The sequence below is a fragment of the Leptosomus discolor genome, unplaced genomic scaffold (genome assembly GCF_034619465.1).
Source record: "Leptosomus discolor isolate bLepDis1 unplaced genomic scaffold, bLepDis1.hap2 HAP2_SCAFFOLD_70, whole genome shotgun sequence".
NCBI classification, from domain to species: Eukaryota; Metazoa; Chordata; class Aves; order Leptosomiformes; family Leptosomidae; genus Leptosomus; species Leptosomus discolor.
Window position 1 is genome coordinate 266,055 of NW_028237743.1, and position 17,150 is coordinate 283,204.

The window sequence follows — 17,150 nt, forward strand, 5'->3', positions numbered from 1 at the left end:
GTTTTCACAACTTGTCAAGTGTGGTGCTTTTACGAAATTAACTACTTGAACTTCCTTTAAGCTGTCAGACTTACTCATTGCTTTGCTGTTTAAGACCTTACATTTAATATTCAGATGGTTCAGTCCTTAGAAGTCCTGTTCTGACCAAATTCAGACCTGACCTTTGTGATTTACTTAATTCAGCGTATTCTTTTCAACTGATGAGGGATATTCTTTCCTGACTTGTAAATAGTTCGGGACTTCTACGTATGTATGTTTACCTTTTTTAGCAAAGAATCCTAATACAAAGTTAATAAATTGAGTTGTCACAGTTTTTAAAAAGTAGGGATTTCTCTGACGATGAAAGACATGACGCAGGTTAACGCAGCCTCTGTGTTTTTCTAGGTGCATCTAATGAATTACCCTTTTGAAAACGTGGGCTTTCATGTTCTTCATCACCGTTTTCCTTTATTTACTCTCCGAGTGCTGTCTGATTCGTTTGATAATAAGGCAGATGTCTACGGGTGGAGCTATTGATCCAGTTTGTTTGTTCCTTTTAAGGCCAGATCCTTAACATGGGAATAGGTGTAAGCTAAAGTCAGCGTAAGGAAAAATAATCAGTTTAGCTCAGGTACTGGAACAGTCTGTATGCAGCAACATGAGCTTATTTACTCTGCTGTTGTGCTGTGCTCTGTTGTGTACTTGTACCCTCAATATTTCATCTCTCTGTATGTTTCTGTTTAAAGTACACAAAACCAAAGCAAATGCTCAGTCCCAGTTCCACCGTATCTGAATAGATGGACCATGTTGAAGTTCTGGAAGGTATTTATTTTGTATGTACTATTCCTCAGAAAGACTTTTAATGAACTGCCAGGTTTCTGTTTTACTTCACGGTGCATGCCAACAAAGCTAGGCTCCAAAGGAGAACAAAACAGTGTGCGAGATGTTAAGGCAGTAACTACAGCGGCTTAAAAACAGCCTTTATATGACATGTATCACACTGGGCTTCACTCTTCGCTGGAGTGATTTGGTGTTGTGTGGTGTGAACAGCTCATAAAGCTGAGTGCTGATCTGAGCGTCATTCATGACATACAGATGATTTCTGTTCAAGTTAAATACTTTGCAACTAGGTGGAAACTTGGTTTAGTGCTGAAATTATAAATCTAAGTGCAGCTGAGATAGGTGTTGTTAATACAGAAGGTTTTATATTAACAGTTGTTTGGATTGTTAATATTGAAGGGGTTTGTTCCACCAAAGTCCACTCAGTTAAAAAACCATGTAAACAGGGGAAGAGCAACTGGAGTTTCTGTTTCAGTAGTCCTTTGGGGGAGTGGGGAAAACAGTACAAAGTGTGTCATTGAGATAGGCCTTAACAGCAGTTTGCTGTAGCACAGTCTGTGTCTCTCTTTAGAATACATAAGTGTTTATTTGTGTGTGTCACGTTTTTGAAAGAGCCATGTGAGAATGTCCTGGGGGGAATTTTGTTTGCTGGTTTGTAACAAGCTGTCATAAAACCACGTTGTTACTAGTAGAAAGAGCAACACTGTCCTGATGGTTTATAACGAGGCGTTGCCTTTCACACATGGAAAGCGGTTGATCATTCTGTTGGCTGGGTCCGTGGGAATCTCCAGTTGTCAGACAAACTGGATTGGATTGAGGGAACGCGTGAGATGGCGAGACTTTTTGGCATTCAGTTCTTACACGTATGAACAAGGGGCTCCCAGGTAAGATCTGGATTTCCTTACACTTCACAAAAGCAAAACAGTCTTTATACAATCATTCTCCAGTACCTTTTCAGTTAGTGTGTGTATTTTCATAAGGTCACAGAAAACTGTTTCGCATGACATGAAATGTAAAGGAAGGGCATTCAAAAGCGGTACTAATGGACTGAATGGTTAGTCTCAGAGGTTAAAAATAGCTGTTTATTTTTAACAATGAGTGCCCCGGAGGTAATCACGCCAGTGAGTCTCTTCTACTGACTGAGTCTGAGAATGAATGCTTTTTAAAACAATAACCAGTAAGTTGAGAACGCCTTAGAAAGAGGAGATGATTTTCTTCCAGGGCAGGCAAAGCTGCATCGAGTGTGTTCTGAGTGACACGTGCTGTGAAGCAGACCTCTGGGTGAGGTCTGATGGTAAGACAAGAAGGGCTCTGGCTTTATTAAGGACATGTGTCATGCAAGTCGTGTGTGGTTCTGTTATTTCGATACCAGCATCAGAGGGAGCGGGAGCAGGACAGAGGGATACTTACACTGCTCTTCCTTTGAGACCCCAGCAGTTTCCAGCAATACCAAGGGCTTTCCTTGCCCAGATTCCGAGGGACTGGACCAACTAGACTGTTTTCATGGCTTCTCATGAGCCCTGAACAGCACCTGAAACGAGAGACAACTACTCTCACTCATGTGGTCTGCGCTGCTGTTGTCTTCTTTCCTGCCCTCCTTCTTCTTTCCTACCCTCCTTCTGCTTTCTGTCTTAACAGACTGTAGCTGAGCTGACCAGGACTGATTATTTTGCCAACTTCTGTGGACAAAAAGACAACTTGGAAATTGCTGTCCTGAGCCGACCAGCGTTGTCCTGAGCCAGCCCGAAACGGGAGTGTCTGAAGCTGCCGGTCCTTAACACTCCAACCCAACTCAAGAGCGTTGCCATCTTTTCCCTTGGACTGCAGTTGCCTGGGTCACCTCGTGCCCCAGTGCAGGTTCTTGTTGGTCTTGCTGGTGCTGGCCCTGTGTTTTGGGCGGGGGGTGGCCCTGGCCGCAGAACCCCGGTGGTGTTCAGTTGGTATTTGCCAGTTCAGCTCCCTGACCCGGTTCACCACGTTCCCCGAAAAGTGCCGCTGTTGGAGCGAGGGAGGAGAAACGCAGAGCTAGGGCCAGGGAGGGGGGGCTGGCGTGCTGCCGACGTAGGGGTGCTTGAGCGGTCACGGCTGCAGCCCGCAGAGCCTGTCCTGCCTGTCATTTTCTCAGATGGCCGTGCGTGGGGGTGAGCACAGAAACAGGCTGCATGTTCTGTCCTGACTGCTCTTTGCTCTTTCCTTCTGTGCACTCAGGTTTTGTTCCCACTGAAACTTTCCAGATCACATCAACAGCAGTTGCAGCAATTCCCAGTTACCTCAAATAATTTTTTTTCTCTCAGAAGAATCATCGCTGCCATTTATGTAGATACTCCTTTTCTCCTTAGCTGGAAAAGATGTGAAACAGAATAGCACTAAGAACAGATTTCAGATATTTTGTTTTCCATATTTTTGTATCTCATATAAAGTTTTACAAGACCTTTTTTAAAGGTGGATTTTTCTTTTATTAAGCTATCATGACTGTTCCATAGTAGACTAAACAAATCTAAGAGGGAGATGGTCATAGACCTAGGGATTATTAGTCAGATGACTGAAGAACTTGCTGAACACTAGAAAAAAGAAAACAAAACCAACCCAAACCCCTCGCTCTTGCCAGATCCAGTCCCTGAGCACCTCATCCCACACCTGAGCTCAGCACTGGACACAGCTTAGTGCAAGGCAGCAGCAGCAGCTCATGCTGCTGCAGAGCTACACTTTGAGACCCCAACCTGTTTGTGAGGTAGCAGGGTCTGGTTAAAGCTGCTGGTTCTCTGAGTTCATTGATAACGTCAGAGTTAAAGAAATTAGACCGAAGCCATTCAGTACAATACTTGAATGTGTAGTGCGTCAGGCAGAGGGCTTTTGAGCCGTGATTGAGTTGCTTACAAAGAACAGAATCAGGATTACCTGGGGCTGTTCTTTGATATTTTGGGATTTTCAGTCCTTTGCCACCCATGTGTGTAATTTTCAGCTACTTTGTTTTTTATTGTGAATGGACACAGTGAATACCTGGCTATCAGTGCTTTTAAAGCCTTACTAAAGCATTGAGTAATAAATAAATAGGGCTGGTTTTTAATCATGTTGCTACGTTTTGTGATGCAACATTTTGTGATGTCTCGAACAAGGTGACAGTTCTTAAACTTTTGGGGTTTTATGCTTCCTATACTACTTGTGGCATCCTCAGGCAGAAAGCACGATACCCAGAGCAAAGCAGCAGACTTTTGAACTGGGCTAACTTGGATTCTTCCCTTAGTTCTCTTGCTGCAAAGCACGTTCTAGTTACTCCTCACGGTTAAAAGCTTGGAGGCACAATTACCAGCTGACACAGCTCCCGTGTCATTTCTCTGTTTTCCCAGATGTTGAAATAATAATGCAGTGCCTCGTTTCTGGAATGATGACCGGGAAAATGCTCACCAGCTGCATGTTATACTGTGTTTTCTTCAGTGTTCTGCAAGTCCAACAAAACTACAGTTTAGTAAACGCTTGTTCCCTGACTGCAGCATGGCCATCCGCACATGTTGTTGCAGCCTGTTGGGTGTTTATTTTTCCATAGGTAAGAATTAGAAGTACTTGATTTTCAGTTATTAGGGCTAAATGATGAGGAAACACATGGAAAAGTTCCACTGTATGTGATAGAAAATGTACCTTAAAAGTGAGAGTGTGGCTGTTTATTTTGGAAAACTGGTTGTCCGTGCTTTAAATTCAGGAAATGTGAGTGTGTACTCGCACAGTTGGATACAGCCGTGTTTACTCTGCATTTCTGAAATTACAGTGACTGTATCCAACCTGTTGTGCAGTATCGTGTGGAGTCCCTGGTGCTGCGTATTGCAAAGCCAACGAATTGTGTTCCTGGGACACCCAGCATCCAGCAGCGAGCTCAAGGGAAAGCCCTGCAACGTGCTCCCTCAGTACCGGAGCCAGAATCCCGCTCCTGCGGCAGTGCTGTTCTCGTGTGAGCCTTCCAGCCGTTAGAGCCTTCCGCTGGGATAGCGCACAGCTACTGGTTTTCAGCCTGCCTGGGACAGGTTGAAAGCTTAGGGAAGTGAGTGGTTCATCTTTTCTCACAAACTTGAATTCCATGCTGGGGGGGGGGGGGGGGGGGGGCGGGTAAGGGGGTGGTGTATGCACACACATATTCCTGTGCACATCAATATGTATTTTTAATTAAACAGAGAATTAGACTCTGTTCTGATAAAAAAAAAAATCAGCTCTGTATGTCCGTGTGTGTAGGGCTGTCCCATTCTTGTGGTGAGGCCGTTTTTTTTTCAGAAATAGTTAGAATGTCACATAAATGTACTCCCTGTTTTCAACACTGGACTGGTATTATTCGGCTGTATGTTAATAAATGATTGTTGTTCTCTTTTGACAGTTGTAGTTCATTCTGGTCTTAACTGTGCAAAATGGAAAGATACAATGAGTTACTCTGTGTGGCCTCTCTTATGGAGCTTAACAGCGATTCTGTTGATTGGAAATCTCATGGGTCATTATAACGTGTTATTTGTAATTGTACGTCGCTAAGAAATTTTGAATGACAGTATGTTTGTTTATAGCTGAGATTATAATTGTGACTGTATCCTTGCTGGTGTTACCAGCATTTAATGTGAGTTGGTGGGTTTCCTTGCTCGGGCTGTAAATGAAAGAATTGTCTTCATATTTCATTTTCCTCTCTGTCAGACAGGATGCATTCCAATCTGGCCGTGCATCTCTCAGAGCCCTTCCTGACTGACTGTACCAGATTAGAGATGATACCCCAGTGTCACCCAGTGGAGGAGCTTTTGTCAAGGTGACGCTATCAGGGCTCTGTGACAGGCACTTTCCCTTCCTGTTGGCCGAGCAGCTGAACATCAACTTGATCTTGTGGTTTCTCTTTTGCTGCATTACGAGCAGACAGAAGGGGGGGAGGTTCAGTCTCCCATTTCCCCATGTTTTTTGATATTTGTCAGATGGCTGAACTTCTGGCAGTTCAGGAAATATTTACGCTTTATGCTTTCATGTACCCTGAAGGCTCATTTCATCAATAGTTCAACTGTGTTTTACTTGTGCAGTTTGGGGATCAAACAGTAATTATCTGTGTGTAACACGTCATTCTTCTTCTGCCTGTAGAGCAGAGTGTCTTCCCAGAAAAAGAGTCCTGGTTTGGGAGATGAAACTCCCTGACCTCTTTCTGTTGTTCTCATTTTATAGGAGGTGTCTGCTGGCTGCTTGGTAAGGAAGTAATAAATATGGCCTGGAGCTCTTTCAAATAATTAGCCAGTCACCAGCATACACCTATTTAATGTAAACCACAAACTTCAAGTAAAGAATATTTGCAGAATTTTTAAACAATGTTCCTTTAGCATTTACCATTTTGAGAATGAACAGTTAACTCTTGAAGTCCCGTTTCAGTTAACAAGGGTATCTAACCAGTGGGTGAGTGGGGCTGAGGAGAACAAAGAACAACACGCTGTTTACCCTGCCCTTGAGAGCTTTGCCTGCATTCGGAGTTGCTCGTGGTAGTTATGGGAAGAGCCAAATCATTGGTGCCCGAGGCACCTTGCACATTAATTTGTCCTCTGAACAGCGATTATCTTAACAGTTCTGGGGTTTGCTTTTACTGCTCACTCTTTAGGTTGGGCTTTTGAACGTGATTTTTTTCCTTGGTTCCCTTTGTGGCAGCCTTCAAGAAGAAAGGGTGTGCTGGCGGGAGTGCTGGGAGGGATCTTGGAGCCGAGGACGGCGGTGAAACAGCCCGTGAAGGCTTATGAGCCTGACAAGGCTGTGACTGGAATGCCTGCAGCTCGGCAGTCGGGTCTGGAATTTACAGCTGACGTCACGGGCGGTGCCAGCGGTGCTGATGGCTCTGGAGGAGGGCCGGCGGGGGCGGGGCGGCGCTGCCGCGGCGGGGGCCGCCGCTGGGGAGAGCGGGGCCGGCCCGGGGCTGGGCTGGCGGCCGGGCTGGGCGGCGGAGAGCGGCGGAGCCACCGGCTGCTCGCTGGGGGCTGCTGGGGAGCGGCGGCCCCGGCCCCGGCGGCGTCGCGGGGCTCCCGGCGGGCGGGCGGTGCCGGACTCCGCTGCCCGGGGTGCGGGCTGGTGCCCGCGGGGCAGGAGGAGCCGTCGGCCGAGCGGGAGTGGGGCTTAGGTGTGGAAGAGGCGCGGGCTGTGGGTTTTGCTCTTCAAAGTGCAGGCAAGGATAACGAAGGGGTTATGACTGCGAGGGCAGAAGGAGGGTGGGGGCCTTTGGAAGAAGCCCGGGGCTGCGACACTGCGAAAGTTGGGCAAGTTCCTCCCCGCGGGGCAGGGGGAGGCTGCAGCCGCTCGCCGCGACCCTCTGCGTGAGAGCCCGGCCGGGAGCCGCTGCGCCTCGCCTGCTCCTCGCTGCGGGGGGAGATGCTGCAGCCCAGGAGGTCCCGTCGGGTCTGGTTCAGCATCGGCTGGGGCAGAGCCCAGGCGCTGACGAACCTCCTTTCCCCGCGGCGAACGCGCAGAGACGCCCCGGCCCCCGCGGTGCTGCCGCTGGTCGTGTCCGTCTGAGCGAGAGGGGTGCGCAGCGCGGTTCCCGGGACAGAGCGGGTCCCCGGGGAGCCCCTGCTGGCGCCTGGTCTGCCCGTGCGTGAGCCGGGCTGTGCCGGCGAAGGACGATTTGAGAGAGGCACCTCTGTCTGTCACGGATTTGAACTCTCCCTCACTGTCAGGAGTTCTGACTGAAATAGCGGAGCTGTTGCGTTCCAGGGTGCGGAGCGAGGGCCGCGGTAGCTGTCTGTGCTGCCCCGGGGCGCTCCGGTGCCGGGCAGGACGGCGGCTCCGTGCCGAGCGCGGGGCGCTGGTTTCTGCCGCCCGCCGCGGTGGAGCTGCGGGACCGTCCCCGCTCCCCCGGGGGGAGACTTGCCGGGCCGGAGGCTGAGCACGGGCCTCGGGTGCCGAACGGCCGGAGGAGTGACAGGGGGTCGTGGCTGTGGAACGCTCCAGCCCCCGCAGCCCAGCCCCCGCCCTGCCGGTCTCCTCCCTCCCGCCCTGCCCCGCCCGCCTCCGCGCTCCCAGCGGAGCCGCAGCCGGCGGGGACTCGCCCGGCGTCCGGTACGTCCCGCTCTGCCGCGGGCGGACCGGCCCCGGGAGCGGCCGGGAGCAGGGGCGGGAGGCGGGGACGGCAGCGGGACCCCCCGCGCCCCGGGTCCGCGGGAGGGGCCGGCGGGAGCGGCTGCCGTGAGCGCTCCGCTCTCCGCACGCCTCCGCGGGGCGCGCTGGCGCGGGCGGTTTGCGGGCAGAGAGCGGGGTGTCTGTGAGGGGCCGAGCGCGGTTTGGGGGGAGGTGGCAGCCGCTCTGGCCGGAGTCGGTCACTGCCGAGCCGCGCCGTCGTTAAAAGGATTCGGGCCTCGGGGTGCGAGCCCTCGGCCCTGCCCCCTCGGCGTGTCCCCTGAGCTCGGCCGTCCCTCGCCCCCCCACGAGCGGGAGCGTGGCCGGGGACGGAGCGGAGCGGGCTCCCCGGCACCCCGCGCCCCGCAGGCGCCTTTCGGGTGCGCCATTAGTGATAATAATATCCGTTCTTTTTGTAGCGAGATTGAGGATGGATGGGGGAAAGCGATGGGAAATAATCGCCTTTTTTCCGGTGGAAATAAGGAAACGTGAAAATCATGCACTGGGGCGCGGGGGCGGGGGGTCGGGAGGGAGGGAGGAGAAAAGCGTTTGTAATTTGAAACAGAAAGAAAAAGCTTTTATTGGGGAAAATACGTCTCTAATCAAATCTGTCTAAATTAAATGCTGTCTACATACCAGAAGTCACCAACCAGCAAAATGTATACGCGCTCAGTTCGGTTTCCCCTTAGTTTCATAGTTTTGCTTCCGACTCGAAATTTCCAAGTGATTACCGCTCCCGATGTCAAGGCTGAAAGAGCATTTTCTGTAAACGTTCGGTTTATAAGTATAGGGAGAAACACGTATTTGGGGATCCTGATATTCAGGCGAACGCGCCAAGAAGAAACCAGCTGCCGGCGGCGGAAAAACAAATGAACGGGAGAGAAAGGTGCGGGGGATGCCCTGCGAATAAAGCAATCGCTACAGAGATATTTAGATGTATTTAATGGGATGCGTTATTCAAAAGCCCTGCTGACTGGTCTAATCATTTAGAATCGCCTGTTTTCCTAAAAACTTTACCAAATATTTACACTCAATAAACATTAATCGATTAACAAGCCGGTCATGCTCTTACAGGACCTTTCCTGCGGTCCCGCCATCGCGCTGTCCCCGCGCGTCTCCACCGTTTTGTCGTTTTGACAAAGTATAAACGGAGCCCTTCAGGCGGTGGTGTTTATAAACCGGCTCGTCTGGGCTCAGAGTGAGTCTCCCCGTCCGTCCACATCACCAGATAGAATAATAGTAACGAATCAGACAGGGAAGAGCCGGGCTGAACCACCGGCCTTTTCCTTTTTTTTCCCCAGGGGTACTGAAGTCCCGAATCACCAGTTCTTCTGACTTTCTGGCCGTTGATCCACGGGAATTCGTAGTTCAACGACAAAGGTAACAACAAAACAGTATTCGACTGTTCGACAGCTGGAGGAAAAGGGTAACTCCTGTGTACGAGCTGCTGCTGAGCTTGGCCAGATTGAGGGGAAAAAAGGGCGAACAGCCCGGCGGGGTGACGTCAGGCGCACCCAGCGCGCTGTCCGGGCTCCGGGGCTCCTTTCCCGGCGGGCCGGCAGGAGCCCCGGCGGGCGGCAGCCGCTGCGCTCTCTCCCCCTGCGCAGCCCGCGCCCTCCCGGCCCGGCCTCCCGCTCTCCCCCGCGGCTCCTCTGGCTGCCGGTGGCGGGACCCGGCTCCCACGGCCGTTCCCGGCTCGCTGTCCCGGGCAAGGCCGGCACCGCGCGCGGGCTCCGGCGGCGGATCCCGCTGCCCCTTCCGAGGCGCGGTGAGACCCGAGTCCTCCGGCCGAGGCGGGGGAAGCCGCGCTCGGCGCCGCTCCTCGGGGCCGGGCCGGGGGCCGGGTGCGGAGCGGAGCGATGCTCTCCCTGAGCCCGCCCGGGGCCCCGCTGCTTCTCTGGCCCCGCTGCCAGGGGCGGCCCGGAGCCCCCCGGGAGAGCCGAGCTCTGGCCGGGCGGCCGGGCTGTCCCCGCCGCTCGGGGGGAGGGAGGGGAGCGGCGGGGCCGGCGGCGGCCGAGCTCCCGCGGGGGGACCCGCCCGTCCTCGCCTCCCCGTCCCGGGGCAGCGCCGGCGGGGCTCGCCCGCCCCGGGACGGCTGCGGGCGGTCTCGGGGCTGCCGCTGCTGCCCACCCTGCCCTCCCCGGGCGTTTGCGGGGAGGACGGACACCCGCCGCCAGGGCTGCCCGGTGCCTGGGATGCTCCCGCCGCGCCCCGGTCCCGCCGTGCCCGGGGCGGGGGTCTCTCGCCCTTGCACCCCCCGCCGCCCCCTCTTTTCTTTGCCCCCCCCCGGCGCCGCCGTAAAAGGCGGAGCTCTGCAGGGGGCGCGGCGGGGACGGGCGCGGGTGCCCCCGAGCGAGAGGCGACTCCTGCCGGGCGGCCGCTGGCGTTCCCGGGACCGGCGAGGGGCCCGATCCCGTCCGGCCGCGACTTGCCGGCCGAAGCTCTCCCCTCCCGCTGGCAGCGCTTCGCCGGCGCTGTCGTGCCGACCCGGCGCTCCGCTGTGACGAGCTTTAGCGGCAGCGGCGCTTCCCCGCCCGCTCGTCCCTTCTTCCCGGCCCCGCCGTCGATTATCCCGGTCCGGCCCGGGAAACGCCGGAGGGTCAACGGCCGGGGGCCAGGTCGGGCCGCGGGAGGTGGGTGGGCTGCTGCGCGCCCGATCCCCAGACAGCTCCGGGACTTGATTTTCGCGGGGGCCACTGCCGCCGCGGAGCCCGGGAGAGCGGCGCTCCCCCCCCTCCCTTCCTCGCCCCGTGTCCCCAGCACTGGTTTCCCCGCGGGAGAGGGGAGCAGTCGGGCCCCTCTCCTTTCTCCCCTCTCCCCCGCGCCGCAGCCGGCGGCCCCGCGGCTCCCCGCCCCCTCGCCCCGACCTCCCCGCTCCGCTCCGCTCCGCTCGCACCCCGGGCCCCTCCGGGAAGGGGCTCTGGCCCTGTCGCCCGGGTCCTGTCGCTCTGGCCCCCCCGGAGGAGGGCAAGGAGGGGCCGGGGGAAGGAGCAGGAGCGGCCAAAGCGGCGTGAGAGGGAAGGAGGACACTGCCCCTTCCCGGGCTCTCTCCCCCCGCCCCGTGGGCAGAGCCCAGCTCGGCCAAGGCACGGGTGGGCCGGGCCCGGGCCGGGCGCTCTGGGGGTTCCCCCGCGGCGGCACCGCCGCCCGGCCTGGCAGCCCCTTCCCGCGGCCCCCCGGGGCCCGACGGCGCCGGCCCCGAGCCGAGGGAACCGCGCGGCCGCGCTCCCGGCGGCACCGGCAGCGCGGGCAGAAACGGCTCTGACCGGAGCGGGGCGCCGGGCGCGGGGCCGGGGCCGCTGCGGGGGCGTTTGCCCTGCGGGACAGCGGCGGGGCCGGGGGCTGCGGGGCGCTTCCCTCCGGTGAGATGCGGGGAGGAAACTCTTCCCGGGAGGGCGGCGAGGCGCTGGCACAGGCTGCCCGGAGCGGCTGGGGCTGCCCCTGCCTGGCAGGGCTCCAGGCCAGGCTGGACGGGGCTGGGAGCGACTGCTCTGGTGGGAGGTGTCCCTGCCCAGGGCAGCGGGTGGCACTGGGTGGCCTTGGAGGCCCCTTCCAGCCCAAACCCTTCTGGGATGAGTCTGGGAAAGAAGCAGCGCAAACACACTCTAAGCACCAAACTAGTATATGTTAATCCAGCTTTGTGATGAGAACGTACACTGCAGCCTCTGCCTTCCTCAGTCAGTACACATGGATTACATCAGCTGCATACATTACAATTAGGGAAAAAAATCAATGTCAGACTGGTGACTTCAGCTCTGTTCGCTGCACAGATTCATACAGGAAATGTGTCTGTTCTGCGAGGGAAACAAACAAAAAAGGACAATAAACCCAGTAAAGAAACAAACCAATAGAACAACCTCACACACAAGTCCTTACACCAGAAAGAAAACAATTCAAACCAGAAGAAAAATGTCAAATGATTCAATCTTCTGGAGATATTCTAAAACCTGACGCTTTTGGGGTGGGAATTAGCTTTGTATTTGTTCTGGCACCATTTACTCCAAAATATACCACACTAAAGCATACAGCCCTAGTGGGGGGAAGGGAAGGGAACAACACCCCAAAACCAACAAACAAAAACATGTCTCTGCTTTTATTCACCCAACATCCCAGAGAAGTTAGATAATGGAAAAATAATTCTGTGGAGCCTTGCTAAGTTTTAATGCATTTGTAATCATTAATTATTCTTCCAATACATTTAATTTCTTCACAGTGCATATGAACAGTTTAAAGATCTTGTCTCTACAATGGAAAAATTATATATTTATCACAATTATTTGTCAGTATTAGAAAGCTGTTTACTCTTCCTCCATATGCAATCTCTCCAAGCAGGCAGAGAGATCATTCTTTCTAGTCTAATTCTGTTTAGGATGACTGAACACCTACACAGAACGTTAAATGCTGCTTGCAAAGTTCTCTCAAAATATAAGTAACCCTCTTCACCACCTCTTGAGTGGGTAAATATTGTGCCTTTTTTTTTTTTTTTTTAAGTGAGTAAATAATGTCATTTAAATCTGTTTATGGTAGTGTAACCCAGGAAAGATCTCAAAGGAACGACTTTGGTACACAAGCAGCAGGTACCCAGAACATGGCTCAGCCCAGTGGGGTCGGTAATTTTCAGGAATTCTGACTAACTGTGATTATTTGAGTGTTGGATGCAGTTCACTGGGCTGCAATGAAGAGAGCTCACGGTTCAGTTACCACACTGACCTAACTAAAGCTTCGGACAGTGTTAATCCGCAACTCGACTGAATCCGAATGGCTTTTCCTGGTTTTTGTTCCCACTCGGTCCACATCGTGGAAAAGGCCACTTTTCTTCACGATTTGAGGACTTGCCTTTTCCTGACATTCTTTTTCCTGGGAGGAAGGCAGAACATTTTTTCTCATCTTTAGAAAAGGCACCCAGACAATGTGGGCTCAGAAGGAACTTGTGTACCCCTTCAGTACTGCAACTCGTGGTGCCTGACATTCCTGAAGGTGTTACTCTTGTCCATTTGGTGGCATTTTGTTGTGTAAAATTTGGGTGCAGAGTAGCTGCGTTGAAAATGCCCCCTGGGAAATCCCCAGGCCCCTTCCCACTTGTCAGTGGTGCCAGGGAATTTGTTGAGCTTTTTAAATGACATTGGCCAAACCCGTAACTGTAAACCTCCAAATGATTTAGCACTGCAGATGATCAAGGTCCAGTTCACGGGAGCACTCGCTGGTGCTGTTTAATTCAATACCAGAGATGCTGCCAAAAGGGCTCCCTCAGACAGCACCTCACGCTCACAGACACCGGGTAGGTTCTTCCATACCCTCTTAGAGCAGCGGTGAACAGCAGCAGAGGAAGGCCATGTGAGGAACCCAAGCTCATCCGTTGTCTCAAGGACAGAAGAGCAGCTCATCCTCTTAAGAACACAGCCTAAAGAGCATCTGGCTTCAAACCACTGCTGTGATGAACAGGTAGAAGGTGTACAGGTTTTTGTTGGTTTGGTTTAGGTTTTTTAAACCTTTTACTTTTAAATAAAAAAGGGAACAAAAGGTATTACGTGTCTACAAAGAGACAAGGCACTGTCAGAAGAGTAGGATCTAGTAACAAGCAGTGATGGAAGAAACAGAGACAGAAAATGGGAAGGCTCAGCAAGTCCCGAAGCACGATCCACAAGTGAAGTGATCCTGTCAGCAGAGCACTTTTTGCCATCAAAATACTTGATCAGCAAACAGTTCCGTCCTTCAAACAAGGGACATCCGAGCAATGAAAAAGTGAAAAGGGAACACGTATCTTGAAAGACAATGCCTGAAGAGGCAGTTCTTTCGGAGGAAGGAGAGATTGGAAGAGACCTCCAGGCTCATGATAAACTTACTGAACTCCGTATTAAGCAAGAAGGGGTTGGCTGGTTGCTTTCTCCTTTCTTTATTCCCATTGGAAGGCCGTTGCAGAACCCAAATCTTCTAACCATTATGAGTCTTCTTGTAGTTTTCAGCTTAAATTCACTCAGGGCCAGGCGGTACACATTTTTTCTGGTGCCCATACCTTTTAGCTTAGTAACTGTTCTCCCTAAAGCGTTATTTCCCTCGTCTGCATTTACAGCACTCACCCCACTCTTCTTCCACTTGCTTTTCTAGCCTAAGCAAATCAAGAACTCCTGGTGTCATCACACAGGTCCACCCCCCATGTCCCAGCGATCCCTGCAGCTCTCCTCTCCAGTTTTTCCAGGGGGAGTTCGTCTTGCTGGTACGTGAAGGGTCAGCAGGGAAACCACATCAGCCCAGCTGGGCGCTGTTCAGGGGCAATAACTCTTCTCGAGGGCTCCTGAAAACACTTGCCCTGACACACTGCAGGGCAGCACTTTCTTATCCCCACAGCACACTGGTGTCTCCCAGCTGCTCTCAAGTGCTTCCCTTCAGCTACCTGCAGGTCTCCTCCCCCCTCCTCAGTTCTGGCCAGCTGAAGCACATCCAGCTTACGGCTCTAAAATTCTTTCCCCCTTCTAAATGTTTTCTCGGGGGTCTCTGCCCTTCAAGGAAGTAGCTTATTGTAACAGGACAAACATAGCACTGGGGGTCTCCCCAAGTAAGCAAACACTTAAACTGTTAATTTAAATATAAAAATTAAGAGGAAGGGAGAAAAAAATGACAGCTAAGTGGGAAGGGAAAGTTTATTTTGGTGCGTAAGCAACTTGAATACTTCTGCTGCAGCTGTAGCAGAGGGCTGGCACTTAGATGTCTGATCCTGAGAAAACCAAACATCCTTCCACTAAGGTTTCAAATGACACAGTAACTTCATCTAAGAGAAGACAAAACGCATACATACCAACATTGCCACCTGTTTGTAGGGCCGTCTCAGCACAACGTTTCTCTTATGGCACCAAGAACTTACTGGTATGAAAAATTACAAGCTTTAAGTGCTGTTTTAAAGCAATTCACAGTTAAAGCAACAGTAGTGAGAAAATAGTCAAGAACTTGAGTTGCAGAATGGTAAATGATTCGTGACTTTCTCAACAGCTTTTCCTACTGATGAAGCTTGGAAGCATCTCACTGTTTGGGAATGACGTACTCTGTTAGTGTTGGTCTGGTTAGAAACGGCAGGATGGCTTGTCCATCACGGCAGGTTTTCCATCGGAGGAAAGAAAGAACCGAGGAAGAACTATGCAGAAAGAAGGCCAGCAGGTACCAGTTTCAACTAACTTCCTCCTGGGAGCAGAATGAAGCTTCTCTCTACAAACAAAAACTGCATCTCTCTCAGGATATTGGCTATTCTAGGAAGTGTGTTTTTTCCACTCTTTGCCTCACTAGAAAGCTTTTTGGCCCAGAAGGTTTTCTCCTGATGCAGAAATGTGAAAGCACTGGGAATCTTGCACATTCATATGGGAAAGCTGTTGCCCACTTAGCTCTGCAGCTGCGAGGGCAGATGCTGCACCGGTAACACCCCCCTGCAAACAGCAATGGGCTTTGCCTTCTGCCCCAACACATCACAGGTGAGCCACGTCATGAGGAAAACCTGCTCAGTTACAACTCCTGGGCCGGACGAGCAAGGACACCACCAGCAGGTCTGCAGGTCAGAAGCCTGGTGCTGGTGCCACACCTCAGGTTCTTGACACAATGATAAGTCAGCATGAGAAACTTAAAGGTGGAGTGGTTCCTGTTGGAATGCCAAAATAGAGGAGAGATCTGGCCTCTGGGGGATTTTAAAAAAAGAAAGCAAGATCTTACTCTCTCTCTATTCCATTTTACAAAATGAAATGCAATATTGAAAAAGCAATCAAGACAGGATGAACAGTTACAAGTAAAACAAATTTCCTGGAATTATTCTGGAATCATATCATCCCTGTCCTAAGGAAGCTACATGCCTTGAAGGTGCAAGACAGCCAGTGACATGTCAAAGGTGAAAGTGTTTCTGAGGTAGTTCAGCTACCTTTTAGCTCATCAGCTGGTATACAGCCTGGGTTTTAAAAGAGGTTGTGCTGGATAGAAGAGTCAGCGTTGAGTTGCACTATCACAGGAAGCTGAGGGGAGCAGAACACCACAAACCAGATTCAGCATGAACTGGCACACAGCTGACAAAACGCTCATCCCTTTGGCGTGGCAGGCTGGTCGTGATTTGGATGTGCCAACATCTCTGTCAGGAGCTGCCGTGACTTCAGGAGCTGTTGTTATCCTTAAGCAGTAGCCAGCACTCATTGGCATTAGGGCTGGGGTGAGACCCTGGCAATTACTACACTCACTGACTCAGCCTGCAGTAAATCAATCAATCAATCAATCAATTAAATCACATGTAGCACAAAAGGGCCGTCTTCAGAAGTGAATGGCTCTGTAGATAAAACAATGGAGAAGATTAGTTTCTAATTAATTCTGACATTCTCTGTCCTCTACTTTGATTCAAGACCTCTCTGTACTCAGAAACTCTACACTGGGATAGCCCAGCAGGAGCAGTGGGGAACGGCAGACCGGCGGATCAGGACCTATTCCTTGTTCTTCGTGTTACGCCAATAAACCTTAAGGACCATAAATGTTACTCTCTGAGAGCAAAAGCAGGCCTGATGAAGGGGACTGCGATTTTTAGAATAGGTCTCCCATATATCATAACTAGGTATCATGAAAAACGTTATTTTGATCACATTTCCCAGTTCCTTCATAGCCAGAAGGAATTTCATGACTGGAATTTTCACAACCACTATACTAGCAAAAAGGCTTACAAGCCTTTTTATCCTTTTACACCTGTTCCAGAAAAGCATTTTCCACCCTCCAGCCCATGAGCCCTCTAAGCAGAAAAGTCCTATCTGCCACATAAGCTGTCATAAACCGGGTAGGATACGTCAAAGTTTCAAATACATCAGTATTTATAAAATTAGAAACTTTAAAGCACAAAAAAAAAGGAAGAAAAAAGAAAAAAGGATGGTGGGGGAAAAATGATATTCTACCTTGACCGTTATGTTCTTAAGCTGACAGTATTTAACATTAATGTCTCTGTATTTCCAGGTCACGGTTGAACAGTTCTATTTGTGGGTATCAGTGAGAGATGATCTGCCTTTCACCAGTTCAGGCACTTCACCTACACTTATTCACAGATTATTATTATTTTTAAATGTTTCAAAGGTTCGAATCTGCCCCTTCAAGGTATAATGGGGAAAAAAGCATAGTGTAAGTGAAATTAAATTACACTTCTCTTGATTTAAATACAGGTTAAATAAAGGTTAGCTCCACCTGTACATTCATCCACAAGAATGTCAACACCTCCAACTTCACAGACA